The sequence below is a fragment of the Carlito syrichta genome, unplaced genomic scaffold (genome assembly GCF_000164805.1).
Source record: "Carlito syrichta isolate Samal-C Ts95f unplaced genomic scaffold, Tarsius_syrichta-2.0.1 Scaffold305746, whole genome shotgun sequence".
Taxonomy (NCBI): Eukaryota; Metazoa; Chordata; class Mammalia; order Primates; family Tarsiidae; genus Carlito; species Carlito syrichta.
Window position 1 is genome coordinate 268,039 of NW_007249842.1, and position 25,397 is coordinate 293,435.

Below are 25,397 nucleotides of genomic sequence, written 5' to 3' on the forward strand. Positions count from 1 at the left end.
CTCCTTGAGAGTAGAGGCCACACCTTTTAGTTCTATTTCTAGCATACAGGACAGTACCTGTATGAAAGAGGTGTCTGGGAATATTTGTGAATTCAATATTCTAACCCTTTAAATTATTGTTCACTAGCAGAATAGCTAGTGCTAAAGGACATATATTTTCTTGTAAAGTAGGCTTTGTGTTTATGTATGGCTTGATAGTATGGATTTAAGGAAAATATGAAAACTGTTGTGTCAGAGATGTGTCTAAATTATTAAAATCAAAAGCTCTTGTGAAATGCCTAGATATTCACTTTCTCTGTTTTTGCTTTGATAGTTTTGCTTTCTCCTTGAATGACTAGTCAGAATGATTAATCAACCAAATTTTATCACTACATTTCAGTAGATGTTTACCTGTGGAGATTTAGAGCAAATAGAAACTACCTGGAGAAAACAGATAAAAGAAAAACAGATAAAAGAAACGCACACACAAATGTTTACCACAGTTGAAAAGCTTCCCACTAGATTCTGTTATGATTAATGATTCTATTCTAGTAACTAAACATATAAAAATATTAGTATAAAGGCATTTCTCCTTGTATTTTCTGAGCAAATCCAACTTGTTGGTAGGTTTCCATGCAACAGGAACAATTGTATTTGAAAGAATAAGATCTTAAACATACTGATCAATAAACATTTATTAATTTGATTTGGCCTAATTTAGAACTCCAAAATACTCTCATCTAATTAAAGCTGTGTTTATTTAAAAAATTAAAATGAGCAAACAAAATTAATATGTGACAATGAATTCACCTTGATAGATTTGCTTAAAGATGATAAAAATAGACCGTGAAATTTTTTTTATCAATTTATCCAAGAATCTGCACAACTCAAAGAAAATAATATGAAATCTTGACATTTCTATAGTCTCACCCTTATAAAGTCCAATGAAAATAACTTATTACTTCAAATATCTTTTCCTATATAAACAGGGGAAACTAAGTGCTCACAATTGAGAAAAGATTAGTTTAAAAATAAATATCCATCTAATTTTAAAAAGCTATATTTTATATTTATTCATTCAGCCTAAAAATACATATGGGTTCCAAAAAGACAATAACAATTGTATTTTACCAAACTCAATTAAATGTATGAATAACTTTGTAAAGTAGCAACACTGGGAAGATAGTTAATTCAAAACTCTGTTTGCTTTAACAAAGGGAATTACTCTTATTAGCATGTATGTTGAAGATTGTCAATCTGTTTCTTCTTCTTTATTCAAATAACTTGGTTGTAAAAATTTAGAAAATTTTAGAAAATTTAGAAGATAAAAATAGCCACTGATAACATTTTGTTGTATACACAAAGTAGTACATTGAGAGGTCAGTATAGAAACTCTCAGATACTGTTTGTGTATACTGGTTATTGGTTAGTTGTATTTTATGTGTTTGTTTTCTTAGTCAGTTTGATAGTCTAGAATGAAGGTAACTCAATTCATTTGGTGAGCTTTTTCTTCAATCTTGAGCAATATGGTTCTTTGGATATTAATTCAAAATAAGTCAATAAATCTTATGAATAAAATAATGTTTAATATATTGTTCACTCCTTCTTTGTATTTTTCCCTCAAAGTTACAATTACTTTTTTCTACAATCTCATTGACAGTAGACTTTTTTTCTTATAAAGACAGGGTTTTGCTGTTGCCCAAGTTAGTCTCAAATTCCTGGTCACAAGCATCTCTACCTGGGCCTCCCAAAATATTGGGATTACAGGTGTAAGCCATATGCCTAACCACCACTAGATTTAGCTTACAAAATTGTCAAACTGAGCAACTATGAATTTACAAAGTGAATTGTCTAACCACAAAAATATTTTCAAACTTGCAACATGAACTTTTAAAACACATTCCTCTATATTTATTTCTATAGTATAGAAGTTACTGATTTATGAATAAATATTCACGCATTATTTTAAATTAGGAATAAGTAATAAAATAAAAAAGTGGTAATAAGGTTCTAATGGATAACATCTGTTCACTCTGGGGATAATTTTAATTTTATTTATTTATTTATATTATAAAGATGTGGGTACAATTCAGGGTTAGGTCTACAAATGTTGATTATGCAGGTACCCTTGCTGATGAGGTGTGCCCCTTCCTCCCCTAGCAGTTTCCCACAAATGTCAATCCCACCTTCCTCCCCTGACTGTTTCCCACTACTGCCAATCCCTTACTTATAGTATTATAATTGTTCTAGGTCTGCTTATGAGTGAGCCCATACAGTACTTTGTTCTTTGTTTCTGTGATAGATCAGTGAGTATGATTGACTCTAAATCCATCCAAGTTGCTGCGAAGTCCATATGTTTGTCCTTCTTTCTAGCTGTGTAACATTCCATTCTGTGTATGTACCATATTTTTAAGATCCAATACAGCTTCAATGAGCAGCATGGTTTGTTCCACATTTTTCCTATTGTAAAAAGAGCTGCAACAAACATATGTATACAGGTACCTTTTTTGTAAAATGATTTGAGTTCCTCCAGGTATATTCCCAATAGGGGGATGGCTGGGTCACATGGAAGGTCAATTTCTAGTTCTTTCAGAAATTGCCACACTGTCTTCCAAAGAGGTTGCACTAGTTTGCATTCCCACCAGCAGTGTAGAAGCGATCCTTTTTCTCAGCATCCTGGCCAGCATCTGTTGTTATTTGTTTGTTAATGATGGTCATTCTTACTGGGGTTAGGTGGTATCTCAATGTGGGTTTGATTTGCATTTCTCTGATGATGAGTGAGGCTGAGTACTTTTTTGTGTGTCTATTGGCTGCCTGTATATCATCTTTTGAGAAATGTCTGGTCATGTCCTTTGTCCACTTTTTAATGGGGCTGTTTGTTTTTTTCCCTTTTGGCACATTTGAGTTCCTTGTAGATCCTACGTGTTAGGCCTTTGTCAGATATACAGTTGGCAAATATTTTTTCCCATTCTGAGGTCTGTCTCCCTGATCTCTTAATGGTTTCTTTCACTTTGCAGAAGCTCATCAGTTTGTTGAGGTCCCACTTGTCTATCTTATTTCTTAAGGTATGGGCATTTAGGGTTCTAAATAGGAATTGGTTGCCAGTTCCAATTTCCATAAGGGTGTCTCCTGCGTTTTCTAAGATTCTTACAGTTTGAGGTCTTACGTTTAGGTCTTTGATCCATTTAGACTTAGTTTTTGTGTATGATGATAAATAGGGGTCCTGTTTCAACCTTCTGCATGTGATCAGCCAGTTTTCCTAGCAGCATTTACTGAATAGGTTCCCCTCTCCCCAGTGGTTGTTGTTGGAGGCTTTGTCAAAGATGAGTTGGTTGAGAAATCAAGGTTTTGCTTCCAGAATCTCTATCCTGTTCCATTGGTCTATATGCCTGTTTTTATACCAATACCACACTTGATTACTCTAGCCTTAAAGTTTGAAGTGTGGAAGTGTGATACTCCCTGATTTGTTTCTTTTGTTAAAGATTGTTTTGACTATTCGTAGTCGTTTATGTTTCCATATGAATTTCTGTATTGTCATTTCCAGGTCTGAGAGGAACGATGTTGATAACTTAATGGGTACTGTGTTGAAACTGTAGATTGCCTTTGGTAAGATGGACATCTTAACAATGTTGATTCTTCCTACCTATGAACATGAAATATTTTTCCATTTGCTTGTGTCTTCTTGGATTTCTTTGAGCGTTGTTTTGTAGTTCTCGTTGTAAAGGTCTTTCACTTCTCTGCTTAGGAAGATGCCGAGGTATTTCTTTCTCTTTTTGTTTTTTTTATGGCTATTGTGAATGGGATTGTGCTTTTAATTTGAGTCTCTGCCTGCTTGTTGTTGGTATATAGGAATGCAACTGTCTTTTACACATTTATTTGTACCCTGAGACTTTGCCAAAGTCCTTTATTGGTGCAAGCAGATTTTTGACAGATTTTCTTGGATTTTCAAGGTATGGAATCATATCGTCAGCAAAGAGGGATAACTTGACTTACTCTTTTCCTATTTGGTTACCCCTAACTTCCTTCTCTTGTCTAATTGCCCTAGCTAGGATTTCCAACACAATGTTGAACAAGAGGGTTGAGAGTGGGCAGCCTTGTCTTGTTCCAGTTTTCAGGGGAAATGTTTCCAGTTTCTGTCCATTTAGCAATATGATAGCTATGGGTTTATTGTTGGTGGCACTTACTATTTTGAGGTATGTTCCTTCTATACCTAGGTGTTTGAGGGTTTTTACCAAGAAGTGATGCTGGATTTTATCAAAAGCTTTTTCTGTGTCTAATGATATAATCATGTGTTTCTTGGTTTTACATATGTTGGTGTATTTAATTACACTTATGGTCTTGCAAATGTTGAAACAGCCCTGCATCCTGGGGATGAAGCCTACTTGGTCATGGTGGATGATTTTTGAGATGTGTTTTTGGATCTGGTTTGCTAAAATCTTGTTGAGGATTTTTGCATCTATATTCATAAGGGATATTGGCTTGTAGTTCTCTCTTTTTTTGTTGAATCTTTACTAGTTTGGGTGTCAGTGTGATGTTAGCTTCAAAAAAATGACTTGGGAAGAATTCCATCCTTCTCAATTGCCTGGAATACTTCAATAGGATTGGTATCAGCTCCTCCTTGTAAGTTTTGTAGAATTCTGCATGAAAGCCATCCTGTCCAGGGCTTTTTTTTGGTAGGTAGTTTTTGTTTGACAGAGTCAATTTCCTGGGTTGTTTTTGGTCTATTTAGTGTCTCAGTGTCTTCTTGTTTCAACCTGGGGAGGTTGTCTGATGTCAGAAAGTCCTCGATTTCATTTAGGTTATCAAGTTTTTTTTTCCATATAGGTGTACATAGTAATCTCTGATAATCTTTGAGATTACTATGTATACTCTGTACAGAGATTCTGTGCTCTGCTGTTTTCTTGGGAAGTGTGTGGTCATTCTTTTTTTTTCTTTCTTCTATGCTTTTCTTTGGGTCAGTTGTGATTTGATCTTTTGTAGTTCTGATTGTGTTTACTTGAGCTTTTTCTTTCTTTTTCTTGGTCTTTCTGGCTAGGGTCCATCAATCTCGTTAATTCTTTCAAATAACCAGTTTTTTGTTTTGTTGATGTTTGTTATGATGTATTTGTCTTCTATATCCTGTACTTTGGCTTGTATTTTGATGATTTTGATTCTTCTGCTAAAGTTGGGGTTTTGGTGGTCTTCTTTTTCCAGCTCCTTTAGGTGATTTATTAGCTTCTACACTTGTGATTTTTCTGTCTCCTTGATGTGTGCTCATAGTGATATACATCCCCCTCTTAGAACTGTTTTCATGGCATCCCAGAGGTTTTGGTAAGACGTTTCTTCATTTTCATTTGGTTCCAGGAATCTTAATTTCTGCTTTGATTTCAATGTTGACCCAATAGTTGTTCAGCATCATGCTGTTTAGTGTCCATGATTTTGGGGGCTTTGGAGAAATGTTTGTGTTGATAATTATTTTTATTCCATTGTTGTCTGAGAAGGTGCTTGGCAAGATTTCAACCTTATGGAATTTATCCTTGATTTATGGCCAAGGATGTGATCGATCTTGGAGTACAGTCCCTGTGGTGATTAGTAGAATGTATATTCTGTGGTTGTTGCATGGAATAATCTGCAGGTATCTATCAAGTCCATTTGGTCAAGTGTCAAGTTTAGGTTCTGGATCTCCTTGATTTTTTGCCTTGATAATTTATCTAGGGCTGTTAGTGGAGTATTCAAGTCTCCTGCTATAATAGTGTTAGAGTCAATATCTTTTTTTTTAGTTTACTTAGTACTTGCTTTATAAATGCTGGTGCTCCTGTGTTGAGTGCAGATATGTTTAGGATGGATATTTCTTGTTGATGGATTGAACCTTTTATCATTATGTAGTGTCTTTTTGCATCTTTTTTAATTTTTGATAGCTTAAAGGTTGTTTTGTGTGATATTAAGCTTGCAACTCCTCCCTCTTTGTGATACATTTGCATGGAAACTTGTTTTCCATCCTTTAACTTTGAGTCTGTGTGTGCCCCTTGTGTTGAGATGAGTTTCCTATATGCTGCAAATAATTGGGTCATGGTTTTTTTACCCAGTTTGCTATACTGTGTCTATTCGGTGATGCATTTAGTCCATTTCACATTCAGGCTGATTATTGAAATGTGATTGTTTATCCCTGTCATGAGGTTCTTATAATGTTTTTTCTTTGTTTCCTTGTTTTCTTTTGGTTTTGGGGTTGATGTGTGTATGTTTTCAAGTTTCTTGTTGTGCTGTATTCTCTGTTGATTCTGTGGTCTACTGTTCTCTTGGAAAGTGTGTGGTCATTTTTTTTTCTTTCTTCTATGTTTAATACCTTTTTAAGTGTCTCCTACAGAGCTGATCTGGAAACTGCATAATCTCTTAGGGATTGGATGTCTGGGAAGGATTTTAATTCTCCATCACTGATGAAGCTGAACTTGGCTGGATTGTAAATTCTTGGTTGAAATTGTGAAAATTTTTATTTTAACTTTAAAAGTCAGAACTCTAAGAAGGTGGTCCCAGAGCTGTGTTTTTTAAAAAGATTTTGATCAAAACACAGTAAGAAATCTTTTTATTACACACCTAAAAACCTACTGACACAAAATTTCATGAAATTAAACTTATTGTGTTATTTTAGATGAATTATGATAATTTTTATTTATTTATTTAAATTACCATGGCCCTGTACAATAATTTCATGCTCCCAAAATGGTTTGGAGAACATTAATCTATAGGCTTGTCTTCTTATTTGAAGTTGGATTTTTTTTTAAATTTTAGTTGCCTGAGAGTATTTACTCCATCACCCTATATTAAAAAATTCATTGTATCTTCTGGGAACAATTTTGTAATATTATAATGGTAGTTTTCAAAAAAATAATTAATGTATATTACTATCTGACATAGAGCCAAACAAAAAAAAACTCTACCTACCTTTGAAATAAGATTTCTGTTACAAAAATACCTCAATTTCATGCCACAAAATATAAACAGATATTTAAAACAATACTCAGTTGTGGTCTGCTCATATAAAAACAATTGTCAAATGTGATTCAGCATTTATCATAATGGAGCAGAAGTCATTTCTATTAATATCCTTTCTCATCTAGTGAGAAAGAAATCAATTTCTGTCCTATAAACAGTCTTTCAGAAAAGTCATTCAGAATATGTCCTGTCCTAAATCAACTATTAGTTTACACTCAAGTATCTGACACTCCTTGTTTTCTTTATGTAGATTTTACATAAAGATTCTATTTTAGAATGGCTGTCCAGCTTCTACACTGTTTAAGAAAACTGTACTTAGCAAAGGTCATCTTTGTTTGTATTTCTATCTCCAGAGAAAAACTTTTGCAACATTGTTTTATTTACTTTTACATCTCAGGAACATTTCCTTTGTAAATTGTTGAGTTCTATTTGGGTGTGTCAAGTGAAGAAGTGGATGTTTCCTAGCATACATGGAAATATGTGGCCCGGGAGCAAGCTGGGAAGTATTGGCAAATTTCCAGTTCAATCTGGGCAACTACCTTTGCTTTGCATCATTGTACCATCTATCCCAAACAATTAGAATATCTCTTCTTTTAATCTTCTGAACATTTAAAAAATAGCCAGTATACTACTATTTCTTGAAGATAAGTAATTCATACCAGTTTCCAAAGTTTAGGGATATGTTGCACTGTGAGGCAACTCTTCCATCATATAAGAAAAAATTCTCATTTGAAATATAATTTTTGGTGTTTTGTTTATTGAAAAATTAATTTGGGCTCTGTTAGGTTAATGATCTCAGTGGGACCTCCAAAAATATTAGGTTAGAAATGTGTCCCAGTGGAGCCTCCAAAATGTTTGGTCAGACCTGCCTGGGTGGGATAGTCTGCCATCCAGTGCTGTGTAAAAGATGCAAAGAATTGCACAGCAGTTAGATTGGAAAATATATTTTGTTTAGAAAGTAAATGATGAAGAGAGAGAGAGACAGGAGATTCAGCTCACCAATGTAGGGGAGGGGGCCGAAGCCCGGAAACATGACAACCATAGCTCAAAGAGCCACGTGTACACACCAGAGTTTAACGAAGCAATGGTGAATGACTACTTGAAGTTGAATACTTTAAGCATTCCCTTTGATGGGAGCAGGTCATTAAGGTGGTTGGGTGGTTGTCTGCTCCACATCATTATGGAGGGCAGGTACACACAGGTACTGACATCAGGTGATGGACAGCAGGCAGATGGGTGGGCTAGTCACATGATTGCTGCAATGATGATAGGGTCTGTGTGTGTCACGGAGAGCTGATTAGGTTAATTTGCTTACAAAACAAGCTGGGGAGGGGGCTGTAAAGTAATTATCAATATCTATCTCTGAGAAACCGGCTCTGTCCTTGGCTAGTGAAATATAGGATAATTTAAAATAAACTACTAGAAAAATATGACAAAGCTAAGCAATGTTAAAATGATTGCTCATTGGCAATATTGATTCCATGTTACGTCCTTTCAGGCTATATGACTATGTATATTCTTCCAAGATTTCTTAAAAGGAAGTTATATAACTCAGAACATTAAATAATATTTACCTAGGCATTACTACAAATACTTGAATTGATTTGTTATATTTATATTATGTTTTATAGCAAAGTAATTGGAGAATTATGTAGCAATATGTATTATATTTTTATTTGTTTGTTTATTTTTTTGAGCCGGAATCTTACTCTATTACCCAGGGTGGGATACAGTGGCTCACTTATGGCCACCACAGCCTTGACCTGCTGGACTCAGGTTATCCTTCCACCTCAGCCTTCCAAGTAGCTGGAACCACAGGCATGTACCACCATGCCTGGCTAATTTTTTTTATTTATTGTAGAGATGAGGTATTGCCAAGTTGCCCAGGCTGGTCTCAAATCCCTGGACTCAGGCAATCCTCTAGCCTCTGCCTCCCAAAGTAGTTGGATTACAAGTGTGAGCCACCATGCCTGGCTTATGCTAACTTCTTAATACATTTTCCCTAATATCTGTATTTCCTACAATAAACATCATATATTATTGAAATAGAAAAAAAAGGCATACTGCAAAATCACTGGAGATACAATTATATTCCTGAAAAGCATAATGCTTGGGAATATTAGCTCTATATTCTTAGGGAAAACATGGTGTCTAAGGAATTCTGATTCATAGAGTACTTTGCTCATTTTAACTAGGAGCCCAGATTTGTGCTGGAACAGTGCCAAAAAAAGGATAGTTCTCGATTGATAGACCTGAATATAAATATCGATATCTTTGGGCATATCTACAACACAGTTTGGTGATTTCATTTCCCCAAATTTATAAATTGACTTGCTGTGAGAGCCACATGGTACCAAGTTTAAAAGTATCTGAGTAAAAGGACTGTTGCTCAGGGGTAGCTTCACTCAACTGACTTTTTATTATATTTCAAGTCCCAAAGTGGTTGTACTGTCATGCAAGCTGAGTGGAAGTCTACTTTAATTATTCTTCAGTGTACAGTGGTATGTTTTTTTTTTTACATCAGTAAAAGCATTATTTTCCAGGATGAAAGAATAAAAGGCTTGGGGGAGGAGAGTTTATGATATTAGGTATTGACTTATTCTTTAGAAAGCAAACGGGTTATTTTAATTTATAATCACACTGCAGGATACCGTTTCCATTCTTTTTCTACAAGATTTCTGGGCCTTTTAAAATGGTCTATGACTTTTTCAGAGAAGATGAATAAAACATGTTGTGTGTATGTGTGTATAATAATTTTTTAAAATTACAAAAAAGAGGATAAAGTTTTAGTAAACTTCAATGGATAAAATGGAGGCAAAAACAGCCAATGGGGACTAGGTTATGGTTTTAAAGATTCAGTTTGCTGTACACATACATCAAAGATTTAAAAAAATTTTATACCTCTGGTATAAACTAAGAGAATGAAAGAACAACAAAGAACATAGTCCAGAAACTTCAAAATTAATATATGTATGTAGCTGAAGATACTTCCAAAACAAGAACAGAGAGGACAAAGAAGCAAATTAGCTTTGCTTAAAAGCCAGTGTATTTTGTAACTGACAGATAAAATTGTATGAACTTGTGTACAGCATGATGTTTTGAAGTACATACACATTGTGGCCCTTTTTCTTTACCTTAGTTTTAAGTGCAGGGACTGAAACTTCACATAAGGTTGAAACTTCTCAAACTGATAAACGAGTAATTGGTAAATGTGGGCAATATGGATTTATATAGTAGAGGGATAGCTAAGACAACTTTAGATATTTTTGTCGTTGATTATCTAATTTTGTTACAAATAGTTAACAAAATTGTGTTGACACGGAGCAATCAAGAGTTAAAAATTTACAAAACTAAGTCATTGGATTGGAACATGCCCCAACTCACTCCCCACTTCACCATTAACCTCATGATGAGATTTACTCAAGATAATTAATGTGACCAGGAAATTCAGATGGTGAGATAGTACCATTTACTAGCATCTACCTTTTTTTTTCTTCTTTTCTTAAAGAAGTTTGTGACGAATTTAAGCTATTGGGTTATCTGTTGCTTGACTTCAGTTAGTTGTGGAAATGAGTCTTCTTGGATAAGGGATACTGCAATGCTGGGAATCTCTGACAATGACTTGAGATCAGCTGAAAGAATGATTCCTCTGAATACCCAATATGGTGTTTAGCTATATATATTTCTTAGTCTCTCTTCTTTTTTCACAAAAGCTCTTCACAATAACATTTGGGATAGAGGTAGGACATACAATATGTCTTAGAAAATGATTATGTTTGGTAAACATTGCATCAGGAAATAATGATGTTTGTGGTCCCATCCTCAATCACACTTTTATGACTTATTTTATTCTGATATATTTCCCTTGAGGCTTTTCTAGCCTGAGCTCAGATTCTACTTCTGGTGACAAAATTTGTGTTATTTCTGAATCTCTTTCTTCTTTCCAGGCACATTTATTTTTTTCCTTTCTCCTTATCATCCACTTTTTACATTAGATCTTTGTTGTAGCACTTAGTAGCCTCTGAAGGATGCTGATAACCTGCTTAGATGTCTAGTCTTTCTAGAAGCACTTCCAGTCTTTCTTCTAGAATTCCAGGCTTTCTGGGATTCTTTCAGATATTGTATTCCTATTGTAGAAGCTCTGTCCAGAAGTGTATGTCTTGCTACCCATAAACATATCCCGTTGTCAGTTCCCTGCCTGGATATTAAAGTCCACTAGTTCTGATTTCCCAGAGTTCTTCCTCTCCCTCATTCCATTTCTCTCCTATTTTATTTTTAACCCTGACATTGCTGACTTGGTGAGTCTAGGTTGTAAATTCCTATTGCCTATGAATATTGCCTACCTTTTGAGCATGAGTTTTAGCCATCTCCCTATCTGAAATGCTTATTTCAATCCCTGTGCAGATTTATGCCAAATATCCCCAATTGCTTGTTTTCTTTGTCATCAATTTTCTATTGCTTTCTGGCATGCAAATCTAACATATAGTTTATTAGGCGAAAACTCCAAACAGAAAATATTGAGGCACATACAATCCACCAAGGTCTTAGCTTAGGTTGAGCATAGCTAGTCAGCTGACACCACAGCCAAGATTCCCTAGAAGCAAGAGACCTGCACCGTTACTATGGGGACAGGAGCCAGAAAAGTTGCCTTGTTAGAGAAGGGGAGACCCTGGATGCCAGTGACACATATTAGCCAACTTCTTTGTGCTTACTCAGACCTGCTGAGCTACTTCTCTCCTACATCACTATAATGATTGGAGGGAATGAAACTCCAGGGCATTCCACACATATCTCTCATCTAATCCAAGATCACGATGATGACAATGATAATGGATAATGGTTATTGAATACTTACACTCTGCCTGTCACTGTGCTAAACCTTGACATCCATTATTTTGCTTTAGGTGCCAATAACCTTGTAAATTCGGTACGAAAATATTGAAAAAACTTTTTTCTATCTCATTTATATCAATGGTAGAAATCATTCTTCTGGTAACCAAAGTTCAAAACCTTGAGAAAAATCAAATTTTGTCTTTCATCTTTACCTGACACATGTAAAGATTTAACAATTACCACTGATTCTATTAAAGTACCTCACCCATCTATTGTCTCCTTATCCTAGTTTAAAACCACATCACTTGAAAAGATAATCAAGGGCATCTGAACCCAAAACTAAAATGTTTCTTTTTAATCACTGACCTATTTATTATAGCATAATAGTTATGAGCACTGGTAATACTGATTGAGTTTTTTTTTTTATGTTCTAGTCACTAATAAAACAAAGATAATATACACAAATATATTAAACCATTTAATTCTTTCAACACTGCCACAGGATGAAGGGTATTATTAGCTGCATTTTCTAGATAACGAAACACAGGAATATGAGATAAGTAACTCACCAGGGTTCCTCCAGCTAGTAAACATTAGAGCTGGAAAAAGAATCCAGAATATCTGAGTCTGAAGTCAGTACCTTTGGCCACTCTGTGGTACTACCTTTCACACTCATTCAAAACCTCAGTTTTCATTCATACAGGATCGGGTATTGCACATCTGAAATATTTGATGACTGCAGAGCCCAACATCAGTGATATCCTTGTCACGTTCATTTGGGATTCTCACAGGAGCACCCTAATAATTTCCTTTATTGTTTCTCATTTTTCCTCCACATTATCCAATTTTGGATTTCTGAAAGGCAAGGAAAATGATTTAATTATCTCCTATTATCTGAAGGATGAGTCCTGATTTCTTAGGATGTCTCACAAGAGCATGCACAAACTGAGCCCAGTAAGAGTATCTAGCCTCAAATTTCCTACTTTATCCCATTTTCTCTGTGTTCCACTATCTGCCAGCAACTTTTTCTTCTGTATATCATCCCAGCCACTTGCTGTTCATCATTTATGATTCCATTTTAGTATCATTTTCTTTCCCAAACCCCAGGTAACAATCTACCACCCTCTAGTACAGCACCTCATATACTGAATAATAATAATTTTTTTTTGTTTCGTCTTAAATTGCAAACTCCTTTACTCCCATGTCTCACTCATATCTGTACTCCTTAACACTTATCTCACACCTATTGGAAAATAGACAATCAATATTTCCTTTTTGCATTTCTTTGCTGGATTTACACTTGGACTTTTGCAGAATTGTCTGCTGTCTTTTTACACAAGCCCATTTCACACATTCCCACCTGATTAAAATTCCGAAATGATTGCTTCCTTTGAGTTATGTTCCTATTTAAAAATCTTTCACAAACCTCTACATTTTTAAGGTTAACTCTCACATGAGCCTCACAAAAAGCCTGAACATTCATCTCATGGTGATCTCAATCCTTTTAAAATTTTAAATCACTCTTATTGTTTTCGCTTGTTTGAATGATGCTATATTGTTCAGGTGTTTGACTACTCTATTTGAAAATGCTTAATGTTCTAAATGTTTTAAGGACAAGAATCCTGCTCTTACTCAGGTTGTCTACCTCTGTGCCTAGCACAATGCCTTAAATGTAGCATGTTTTCAGATATCCAGTTGATGGATTTTTTTTTAATGAACTGATAACTAGAAGTTATCAACTGTAAGTTTATAATTCATCAATGTATATAAACCAAATTCGTCATGAAAGCAGAGTAGCAAATATCTCGAAGGAAATAATTGCTTAGCCTTTGGGAGGCTAATGTGTGTAAAATTGATCAGGACTTAAATTTTGATTTGCTGCTTTTATAATAAGAAGAGATTTTTTTCAAAGATATTGAAACTTAGAGCTGCACTGGGTAAACTATTTTATTAACAAACTGAAAGTGTATGTACATTTTCCAAAAAAAATTGTATTCTCAGGAGCATGACATGAAGCAAAACCTTGAAATTGGTCATGTTTCCTTTGTATTTATTTTTTCACACAGAATACAAAAATACTAAATGTGCATGATTAAAATTAATTTAGTTTTATTCTCTTCTTCAGGCTTGGGAATGCATTTGACATGATAACTCTAGAGAAAAATAAGGAATCAAACATTTTTCTTCTACTTTCTGTATAAACCTCCTGATATCTAGTCAGTTCTACACCTGGTTAAAACAGAGACTATCCAGTCATTATAGGAGGCTAATCTGACTTGCTTTGTTAAGGGAAATGGTGTCTATGGATAACAAATCATGTTGTCTCTGATTTCCTCTATGTGGAAATTCCGGACAATAACATTAGATAACATTGTTTAGATAACTAAACAATAAAACCTATACTTCAGAGTAACTTTATAGGAGACACTGTATGTGGACATGGAAGAGTAAATCTCATCTCTGCCATTCTTCACCCTGACCCCAGCACATTTATCATAGGTTCATGTAAGACCATACAGCATATATTTACTATATTTCCAGCATATTCTATTCAACTACGGTGGGCAAAATAGAGCTAATAAACTCGTTACTTTTACCCCCGTAGTCTTTATAGTGCGATGTTATATAAGACAATGTAAAATCTGGATCATGTATGTAGATCCTTTGGCAGGTAAATTTCTAACCATTTCTATCCAGAAAGCTACTAGATCTCATTTCATGCAGGATAATCAGTGCCATAGGCGTACACAGCAAATGGCTTGTTCATAAAAAGCTTGATGAGGGAAATAAACCCTTGATAGTCTCTATAAGAAATATTCCCTTTAGGAATCTGAAAGAAAAAGAGGATGCTTTATGTCTATTGTTTTACTTCCTGGAGCAGTTTTGTAATACACAATGCAATTTATTACATAGAACAGCCAATGGGCATCACTATTTAAAAAAAAAAAAAGGAATGTGAGCTCAATTATCGTGAATGAGTGTACCCTAGCGATGTCATGTGACCGATGGGTATTGTGTGAGTGCAAAGGTGTGTGCAGGTGTGTGTGCATACTTTTAAAAAAATTCCTTTAATTTTTTTTTTTTCATCAAAGTCTCACTTTGTCACCCAGGCTGGAGTGCAGTGGCACGTTCACGGCCACCACAGCATCAACCTGCTGGGTTCAGATGATCCTTCTACCTCAACCTTCCAAGCAGCTAGAACCATAGGCGTGTACCACCACGAGCAGCTATTTTTAAAAACTTTTTAATTGTAGAGACGAGGTCTCACCAAGTTACTCAGGCTGGTCTCAAACCCTGGTCTCAGGCAATCCTCTCGCCTCTGCCTTCCAATGTGCTGGGATTATAGGCATGAGCTACCGCACCTGGCTAAAATTCTTTAATCTTTATGAAGTAAAAACCTTAAAATTCAAGAAATCTCTTTCTAGTTGAGTACTATAATGTCTCCATTTGCCATATTTGAGTGATTTAGAATAGAGAAGACTGAATCAGTAACATGACACGACATTAAAAAGTCAGAATTACAGCTCATCCAAAACTTGTAGAAAATGATTTTTTTTTATATTTCTTTTGTTCAAATGTTCAAACATTTACTATTAAGAAACATAGCATAACAATTTCTACCTTTTCTGGGTTCTTTTTTTCTCTTAATAAACCCATAGAAAGAAATACAGGGAAGTGAGAAGAAGAAATCTAAAGCAGTAGTTCTCAACTAAGGGTGATTTTGACCTCCAGAAGACATTTCACAATATTTGGAGACACTTTTTATCATTACAACTGGGGTGAGGGAAGTGATATGCCACTGATATATAATGAGAAACCCAGCCATACATAGTGACTCATGCCTGTATCCTAGTGTTTTAGAAGGCCAAGATGGGAGGATCACTTGAGGCCAGAAGTTCAAGACCAGCATGGACAACATAGAAAGACCCCATTTCTACAAAAAAGCTTTTTAAAACATTAGCTAAACATGGTAGTGCGTGTCTGTCTTCTCAACTACTCAGGTAGCTAAGGCAGGAGGATTACTGGAACCCATGACATTGAGGCTGGAGTGAGCTATGATCATGCCACTGTTCTTCAGCCTGGGTGACCAAAATAATACAGTCAAAAAATAATAATAATAATAATAAAGGTAGAGACTAAAAATTCCTACTAAATGTCTCACAAACACAGGACAATACCCATCCACCCCGACCTTCCACCAAAAATTAATTTGGCCCCCAATGTCAATAGTGCCTAATTTGAGACCCTGATCTGAAGGAGCTCCTGTTCAAAAGCCAGGAACCCAGAGGGAAAAGGCTAGACTCCCCTCCCCTCCACAAACTTACATTTTCTCTTGGACTCAGTAGCAATTTTAGGCAAGCTGATTCCTGAGGCACCTTTTAGGTGCACTTAAGAATTTTTCTTCTCTTTGTTGTTTCACTCTATGTTGTTATAGTTTCCTCTTTTCCTTTCCAAAATGCATGCTTTGAAAAACTCCAGACTCCTCCCTTTTATTTTACTTTTGCTTTCTTTGTGGAAATTTTGCACTTCAAAGCAGTGATGAGACATTATCGATTCTTCTCAATATGGTCAAAACTATCTTTGCAATGAGACAGTTCTCTTAGGAACTGTTCTAAACCACATTTTGTTATTTCTTTTATACAAATGCCAAGTTCTATTTCTATAGATATTTGACCTCTCTAGTACCTTGCTTTACTATATATAACCTGGTCCTGCCATTTTTATCAGTAACAGACACACACATAAATTACATGTCTATGTGTAAGCCTGATATGAGGCAGCATACAATTATATTAAAAAGCCACAATAGATTGTGAATATTAAGTTCAGGTGTTATGAATATTTAATTAATTATATTATGGCAAGAGAAAAAAAAATAGAGCAGAAAAGAGAGTTAATTACCATCTATTAGTTTGCAAAGTGTTCGGGAGACCAAGACTGGAGGATTGCTTGAGGCCAGGAGTTTGAGACCAACCTGAGTAACATAGAAAGAACCCTATCTCTACAAAAGTTAAAAAACAAAACAAATCACAAAACTAGTCATTGTTCCCTGACCCTGTAGTTCCAGCTACTCAGAAGGCTAAAGCAAGAGAATTACTTGAGCCCAGGAATTCAAGGTTGAATGCAGTGAGCTGTGATTGAGACACTGTACTCCAGCCTGGGTGACAGAGTGAGATCTAAAAATAAAAATAAAATAAATAATCATTTGTAAAGTGTGTTCCCGGGGCTTATCCTGCTCTTACTTGCTTCCTGTGTTCTCTCTTCCACTTACCTTCTCACTCTGCCACACTCTGCTTGGAAGAGACATGTGTCATGTCTGGCCCATGTAACCTGTGGGCTATGACCTGTAAAGTGCCAGTGATTATTCAATACCACCTGTGGGGAAAGCTTTTGTGAAACATACATTCAGATAGCTCTTCCTTCTGGGTGTTACAGAAAGTTGCTCCATACTCTGGCTTGACTGCAAAGCACTTTACAGACATAGAGACTGGTGTTATAGAGGAAATATTGGTATTGTACTGTTTAATTCTGGCAAAGAAAAAGTTGAAGTAAAAAAAAAATGTGATCAAATTTCACAGCTCACTTGTGAAAGGATTTTTAACCAGCAATAGAAGTTTAAGTCCTAGACGGCACTGAAAGGGCTTCAGGAGGTTTTGGTTCCACAAGAAAGAATTAAAATTTATGCAAAGAATACAAAATAAGACATTGTACCTTTTTCTTACAAATGAAGAGTTTTTTTGCCTAAAGTGTTTTGATGTTTTGCAATTCTGTAAATTTGATAGCTATAATTTCTAAAAATACATCATTTTCTTATAATCAAGGAAAGAGTACCTCTGTTGGTATCAGATAGAGACTTAACTTTCTTGTGTCTTTCTGAAATTGATGGTTGTATGTAAACCTGCTTTGTGGTGACCCAATGCAATGTCTTTTTATTATCTAAGGTAAGCCAATTATAGATACAAAAAAACCCCCTGTATTTTGAATTCAGTAAATGATACCCCTTCCACAAAACAAACAAACAGAAACTAAGTGTGCTCCTTAGAGTTCTGTGTGGAGGGCCAAAGAGGAAGACCTGAAGGTGTGTTTCAGGTCTCTCTGAAGGATGATTTGTCAAGGATGAGAGTGAGCACTGAACACCTCTGCTGTTCAGCTTCCTCTATGTGAGTTGGTGGTCACGATTATCTTGCACCTTCTGTGAGTAGTCAACTTCGAAGTTCCTTTTTCTCATCATGTGTCCTTCCTTACTATTACCTACTCCTAAGTGGGCCTTTAATTTTGCTACTGATGACACCTTAGATGCTACTCCTTTGCTATAATTGCTGAACAAAGAAGGCAAACCTTCCTTCTAATTCCTTTACTACCCTTTATTAACCTGGTTGGTCTTTGATGTCTACAAAAAAATTATACAGCACCACCAGGTGAGAGTCATAAATTACATACTAAGAGAAGTCACAGTCCTCCTTGACAATCCTCTCATCTCTGATTTCAGTCTTATTTGCAGATTGCAAACACACACACACACACACACACACACACACACACACACACAAATCCTTCTTTCCCTGGGTCATTCATTATTACATATTGGGTAACTAGTATGTGAAGAATAGGGGATATAAACAGAAGGTCCTCACTATATTAAATAAATATACAAAATATAGATTATAATAACAGCTATAAAGAAAATATGCAAAACTAGATGACAAAAATTTGTGGATATAAAATTTAGGCCCAGACATAAAAGATAAGAAAGGGTCTAGCTAGAATATGAAAATCCCAAAGGACAGAGGCCCTATGACTTGGAAAGGTAGGTAGAAACCAAATGATGGTAAAAGATTAGATTTGAAACCTGTAGAAGGATTTCTTATTAGGAAAGTGATATGACGTGATTTTTCAGTGATCTTTCTGTCTACTAAGTGAATAACAGATGATAGATAGATAGATAGATAGATAGATAGATAGATAGATAGATAGATAGATAGATAGATTATGGAGTGAAAATTATGAAGAGGTAAGGAGACAAGGCAGAAACTATTGCACAGTCCAGGAGTAAGCAGTGGTAGTTTTGACAATGATGATAGCCATAGAGATGAAGAGAAATTGAAGGATTTGAGAAATTTTTAAAAGGTAGAACCATCATGACTCAGCAATAGCTCTACGTGGAAGGTGAAAGAAAGACAGGAATCAAGACTGAAACAGATTCATCACTTGAATTACTGAATAGTACCACCTTTGGCTGATGTGGAAAAGAACAAGAAGAGCTTGGAGAAAGTTCAGTCCTGTTTTAAACATGTTATGTTTTAGATGTCTCCTTGATATTTATGTGGACAAGTCAAGTTGCCAGTTAGAGATGTGTGTTTGGAGCTCAGAGAAGAATCAGGGCTGGAGTCATAAGCACATAGATAGTATTGGGAATCATAGGGTTGGGTTACTTTTCTGTGTAAGAATGGAAGAGAAGAAGAAAGAGTCCCAAACTAAGCCTCCAGGAACTTTACCTTCTAGAATTTGATAAGAGGAGGAAATACCAATAGAAGACAGAGAATGGACAGTAGAGACTGTGGCATACTAAAAGTCACAGATGTAACATTCCTCAAGAACAATAGAAAAATATAATAACCTAAGTGTGCAACTGTATAACAAGAAATGCACAACTTAGACCTTGTTTAAGTGCAAGGCAGAAATGTAAGTAGTACAAAAATTCTATCCTAGAGTCTACTGCTTACTGATTTTGTGGAAGGCTCTGAGAGGACAGATGCCATTTCCACTTGGTAGAGAAAACCAAGGCTAGTGTGATTTGAAAACTGGAAAATATTGTCATAGACTTATGAATGATCAATGTTAATTTCTTGTTTACTCCCTTTTCAACATCTTCCTCCCACTCCCGTTGGGAAGTCACAATATGTATGCTCAAAATGGCAAAAGTTCAAAGAAAAACAGAGTAGGTAAGTAATCAGAGAGATTGGAACACAAGGAAAAGAAACTAGAAATTTTAGAAAGGAGATGGACAAATAAGGCAAAACTTGAAAAGAGCCCAAGCGGACTACAAAGAAATAGAATTTCGATCAAGACTTTTTAAAAAATGAAAACCAATAAACAGAAAGCATAGAACTAACATCTTCGAAGGGTTTCTTTGTGGCTACTATTAAGTGCTTGACCCTATTTTGCATCACATAAGTTGTCACAACAACTGAAGTTTGTATGATCCTCCTCTTTATAAAGAGAAAGCCAAAGCCAAAGCTCAAAAAGCTCACACAAATTCTCTAAGTTCTACTGAGGCAGGGTTGATACTTGGAATTAATTTGGCTCTGTTCCTAAATGCCTGCTCTTTCTAGAAGCCCATACTAATGAAAAACAAGACGTGGCAAATGTTCCAAAAGTCAGGGAAAATGTTCAGTAAATCCAAGGCTGAATAAGAGGAAACTGGTGTGAGGAAAATAATAAGCATGAGTATAATTACTCTTTTGTAAGTTTAGGCAGCGGGGAAAAAATGTGGAAAATAGACAGATTAAATGATACTAAAGTCACATGTATCTAGCATACAAGCTGTTAGAAATAACAAATGACCAAATAGGACTAAATATAAACTCTACTTTTTTACACCAATCTTGTGAAATAACTGTTAGATGACAACTCAAATATTCACATCTTGTCTGGGTATTTCAGGCAAAAATCTAATTTAGTGGCCTAAATTTAGTACTTCCATTCTTCAGTTTACTTTCACCTGTGTCAACATAATTGTTTTGTTTCTTTGCCAGTAATTTTATGGAAAGTTTTTTTTAAAGGGTAAAGCCAAAACCAAGAAAAAAGAAAAAACATGCACACATAAAACATAATTTTCAGTTAGCGTGTATTTGGCAGTCTGTTTTGCTTGCAAATCCAAAATATGGTAGTGCCTTTGAAGATTTTTTTTTTAATGCGTTGCTCCAATATCCTGAATCATTTCTACCAGAATGCAGAGCTGGGAAGAACAGCTGGGACTATCTTTGGCTTCCATGCACTAATTTGGAAATGAAACTGTCTTTGGGAAGCCTTCCTTGTTAATTTTGAAGTTTGGATATACTTCTGCATCCAAGTTCCTTTTCTCTGATGCAGCCGTGGAAAAACTGTGTTACCCTGTTTTGCTGATGGAAAATGGTAGCAAGCATCATCTTCACCTTGTACTGCTGGAAAATGGTAGGAAGCATCATTTCTGGATGCCCCAAATATACATTTTGAATTAAGTGATTACTACAATGCTGAAATAGCCAGGATCCAGCATAAGAAGTTTTTAGCAAAGATAATGACTCATGTACACGGGAGATTAACTCTGCTTCAGGAAATTAAATAGTATTAATCTAGTCATATTCAAAAAGTTTCATTTCAGAAAAGCACCAACTAGTCATTGGTTCTGTTTTCTGCCTTTCAATCACTTACTGTGTTCACTAAATAATTAAAATGTATTGAGCAATAAAGAAGGGTCAATAGGTTGTGGTAGTTATTTGGAGCCTAGAACCCAAATGCCTGGTTTCAAATTTACTATATATGAGGGAGGACCCCTGCAAAAAAAACCAGAATTCTCTTTTTTTTTAATATGGAGGGCAGGTCCCTTGTAGAACAGACTTTTCCTGCTTGATGAATGTTCTAGGAACCCATTGGCATCAGTTTACCAGTTAGCATTGCTGTGAGAGGCAGCATTCGGCCTCAGTGAAATTTTTTGTGGCAAACAAATTTCTTTTGTGACTGGTTCTTCCACTATAACAACGTACCTGCCCACACCATCCTGAGTGTTCAGCAGTTTTTGACCAAAAATGATATGACCCCTGTGCCTCACCCTCCCTATTCACCAGGATCTTGCTCCAAGTGACTTTTGTTTGTTTATTTCCAGATGAAAAAAGTCCTCAAAGGGAAATGTTTTGCCAGTGTGGAAGAGGTAAAACAAAGAAACAGTAGTAGCACTAAAAGGCATCAAAATTGATGAGTTCAAAAAGTGTTTTGTGCAGTGGAAGTTTAAACATGTAAGAAGAAGTATACTTTTTTAAATAAATAAATTCTGGGTTCTTTTGGGTCTCTCTTTGTACATAAATATCTATGAACTACTAATTTCTTTTCCTTTGTAAAATGATATAATGAGGATAATAGTAATATCTTCCATCTAGGCTAGCAATAAGAATTAAGTGTGAAATGGTTAGAAGGGTAACTGTCTCTTATAAATATTAGGCTTGTTTTATTGTTACTGTGTTGTTGGTAACAATCTTGGTAGTATGGAAACATAAATCAATACCTCAATACCTCAAGTAATTTTTAATAAAAGTTGAAAAGATAAATAAATGGGTATGTAGCTTATCATATGAGTTTTTAAAAGTATTAGGTTTAATGCTAAAATAATAGGTTGATCATTAACTAAATAATGTTTGGTCATTAAACAAATATGTACTGTACTCTAAGCATTGTGCTTAAATTATATTTAAGGTAATAGAAAATAGAATAAAAAAGAAGTCACACAGGTAATAATATGCACAGTTTGTTTTAAAATGAGGAAATTGAGGCTGCGATATTAATGGATCAGCCCAGGGTTACAGACCTATGTAGTAACATGATCCAGAACGGAGTATGTTTTCTGAACTTCATTCTGGAAGTTCTTATTGGTCTGTGCTGTCTTTACAAATTCAGAACAAGGAGATCATTTCAAATTAGTGAGATAAGGGAAGGGCGTACAAAATATATAGTTTGAGTAGAGTTTTAGAGTATGCTTCCAATTTAGCTAGGTGAAGGAAGGGATAATTTTTAGGAAGTAAATTTATAAAGAAGATAAGTGTGCTACTGTCTTCTCCACGGAACAATAGGAAGTCATTTGAGGGAAGCAAAGATTTGTCAGGAAAACTGAATTGTTACATAAGTTTCTACATGAATGTGACAAATATTTATTGAACGTTTTACTCTGTGCCATACTTACTGTGTTCTGGGAACCTAATATAAACCAATGAGCAAAGCAAAGATTCCTGGACTATAGAGAGCTTGAACGGTGGTAAAAGTGGACAAACAAGAGTTTATGATTATAAATAAAACATGCAGAAATTATATAGAATGATGGAAGAGATAGTGAAAAGTGCTATGGCAAAAAAGGAGTAGGATTAGGATTTGGAATATGAGTGGAGTGAACACTTAACAGGGTAAAGCACATCAGCATAGACTTTATAACAAAGGTGATAAAATAATTTTACACAGGTTTGAAAGTAAGCCAAGTGGATATCTGGAGAAAGAGTATTCAAGACAAAGAGAAATTCCAAACTATGACCCAAAGACAGTAGATTACCTCATGTGTTTGAAGCACAGCAAAGAAGTCAGTGTTTCCAGAACAAGATGGAATGACATGAGAGGTGTTAAAAAAGAAAGGTAATGAGGTGAACAGCACACATAAGGCTAATAGTTCACCTTGAAAACACTTTCACTCTTTGTGAAATAGGAAGCAAATGAAGAGTTTTGAGCATAGAGGTGACATCATCTGTTTCACATCATAAATGTTCATTCTAGCTATTGTGTTAAAAAGCAGATTTTAGAATCCAGGTATAGAAACAGAGAGAACTGTTCAGTCTAGGTGACAGCTGATGGTGTGGTAGTGGAAAAAGAGTTGAAGTGTTAAGAAGTAGTTGGAGTCTGAATATAAGTTGAAGTCAATTCCCTGATGGACTGGGTACGCTGTGTAGGAGAAAAAGAGCCAAAGATTACTCTTCCAAGAAAGTGCAGTGTCAGAAAGAAGCAAAGAAATGATGTCAAGAAGGTATGACACTACTAAGATACCAAAAAAGATAAGAACTGAGAATTATCCACTAAATGTAATAACATTCATAATGACCTTGATAAGAGAACGCAGTTTCTGTGGAGCAGCAAAGGTGAAAGCTGGATAAAATGGTTTTAATTGAAAAAGAGATAAGTAAGATCAGAGGAATTAGAAAGGGAAAGTACAACCTTCTCATGTGAGAAATTTGGCATAAAATAAATGAATAGTTGAATGAGAAATTGCAATGAAAGAATTTTTTTCCAGTTAAAATAAATAAAAAAATGTTTATTTGACAATGAAATGATCCAATAGGTTATACAAAATTAAGGAATACTTTCAATCTCTTCTGAATTGAGTTAAAATGAACCTATTTAAAGGAAGTGTGGACTTTTACTTAGAATTCACAAACAAATGTATTTGTATTTATTTTATCATAAGCAATTGTAGATGCTCACATACTGATAATATTTATTGACTTTAAAATATCTTTCATTTTATGATTTTATTTATTAAGCATTAAGTATTTTAGAAAATACAGTTTATGCTGTCCTATTTTTCATCACCACTTCTAGTAAATAGAAATAAAATGCACATAATGCACCAAATGGAAGTTCTGTTTTTAACTACTTCCAAAAAAGATATTGAACAGAAACCAGCAACTTTTAAAACTATCCTTGTTTACAAGAAGTTTTCATATTACTGACTACTGAATGTTTTAAATATATGAAGTACAGATAAATATATCTATGATATGGCTTCTGATAGGAATAAAAGACATAAAACATGTGGTTAGATTGTGTCCTAGTATGCTATTGAAGGCAGTCAGGATCCAGTTACAAAAACAGAAATCATCCAGTTATTTCAACAGAGATAATTTAATAGAGTGAAATGGCTAAATAGACACTGACAGACTAAAATGGCAAAAGAGGACTGCTGAGGCAATACAGGTGTGAAGGTCTGAATGCTTGTACACCCTGCCAATTTATATATTGAAATCCTAGTCTTTAAGTTGATATTTCTCCAAATTTTATTGGCTTTTGGAGGTGATTAGGTATTGCAGGCAGAGCCCTCATGAATGGCATTAATAAAATGTTCTTATAAAAGAGACCTCAGAGAGATCCTTGCCCCTTCTGCCATGTGAGGACACATGAGGACACAGCGAGAAGACGGCCGACTATGAGGAAGGAGTCTCTCACTAGACACTGATCTGCCAGTGCCTTGATCCTGGACTTTCCAACCATAATAGCTGTGAGAAATAGATATCTGTTCTTTCTTCATAAGCCACCCATCTATGGCATTTTGTTATAACAGTTGAAGCAGACCAAAAGCAACAGATAATGTAGATACTGAAGGAACGAACAGTTTAAATTTTTAGACCATAAGAATCTGGAGGATGCCTCTTACAGAAATGGGAACCAGACTTCTGCATAGGTGATCTGGATGCTGATAGGGATTTAATGGTAGAATGCACCATTCACAATTAAAGATTTAATGTCATATGTAAATGCAAGAATAACTCATCAGTAAAGATTATTCCTATACACAATATCAGACACAATTAAGCATAATATATATTATTGAGAATAATTTGTGCATGCTTATCTTAGTATGTTCTATCATGTATGTGCTTGATAATATGATAATATATAGCATGTACTAGGTCAAATTAAGTATATATAGTCATAGTACATATGAGGGGGGACCAAAAATTGCCAAATTTACTTAATAAAAACTTATAGTCTTACATGTTTAAACTTATATGTTTACTTAATAAAAATTTATAGTCTTACATGTTTAAACTTCAGTCACCTTCAAAGTCCTCTCCGTTTGACACAATACACCTATTGAGAAGCTTTTT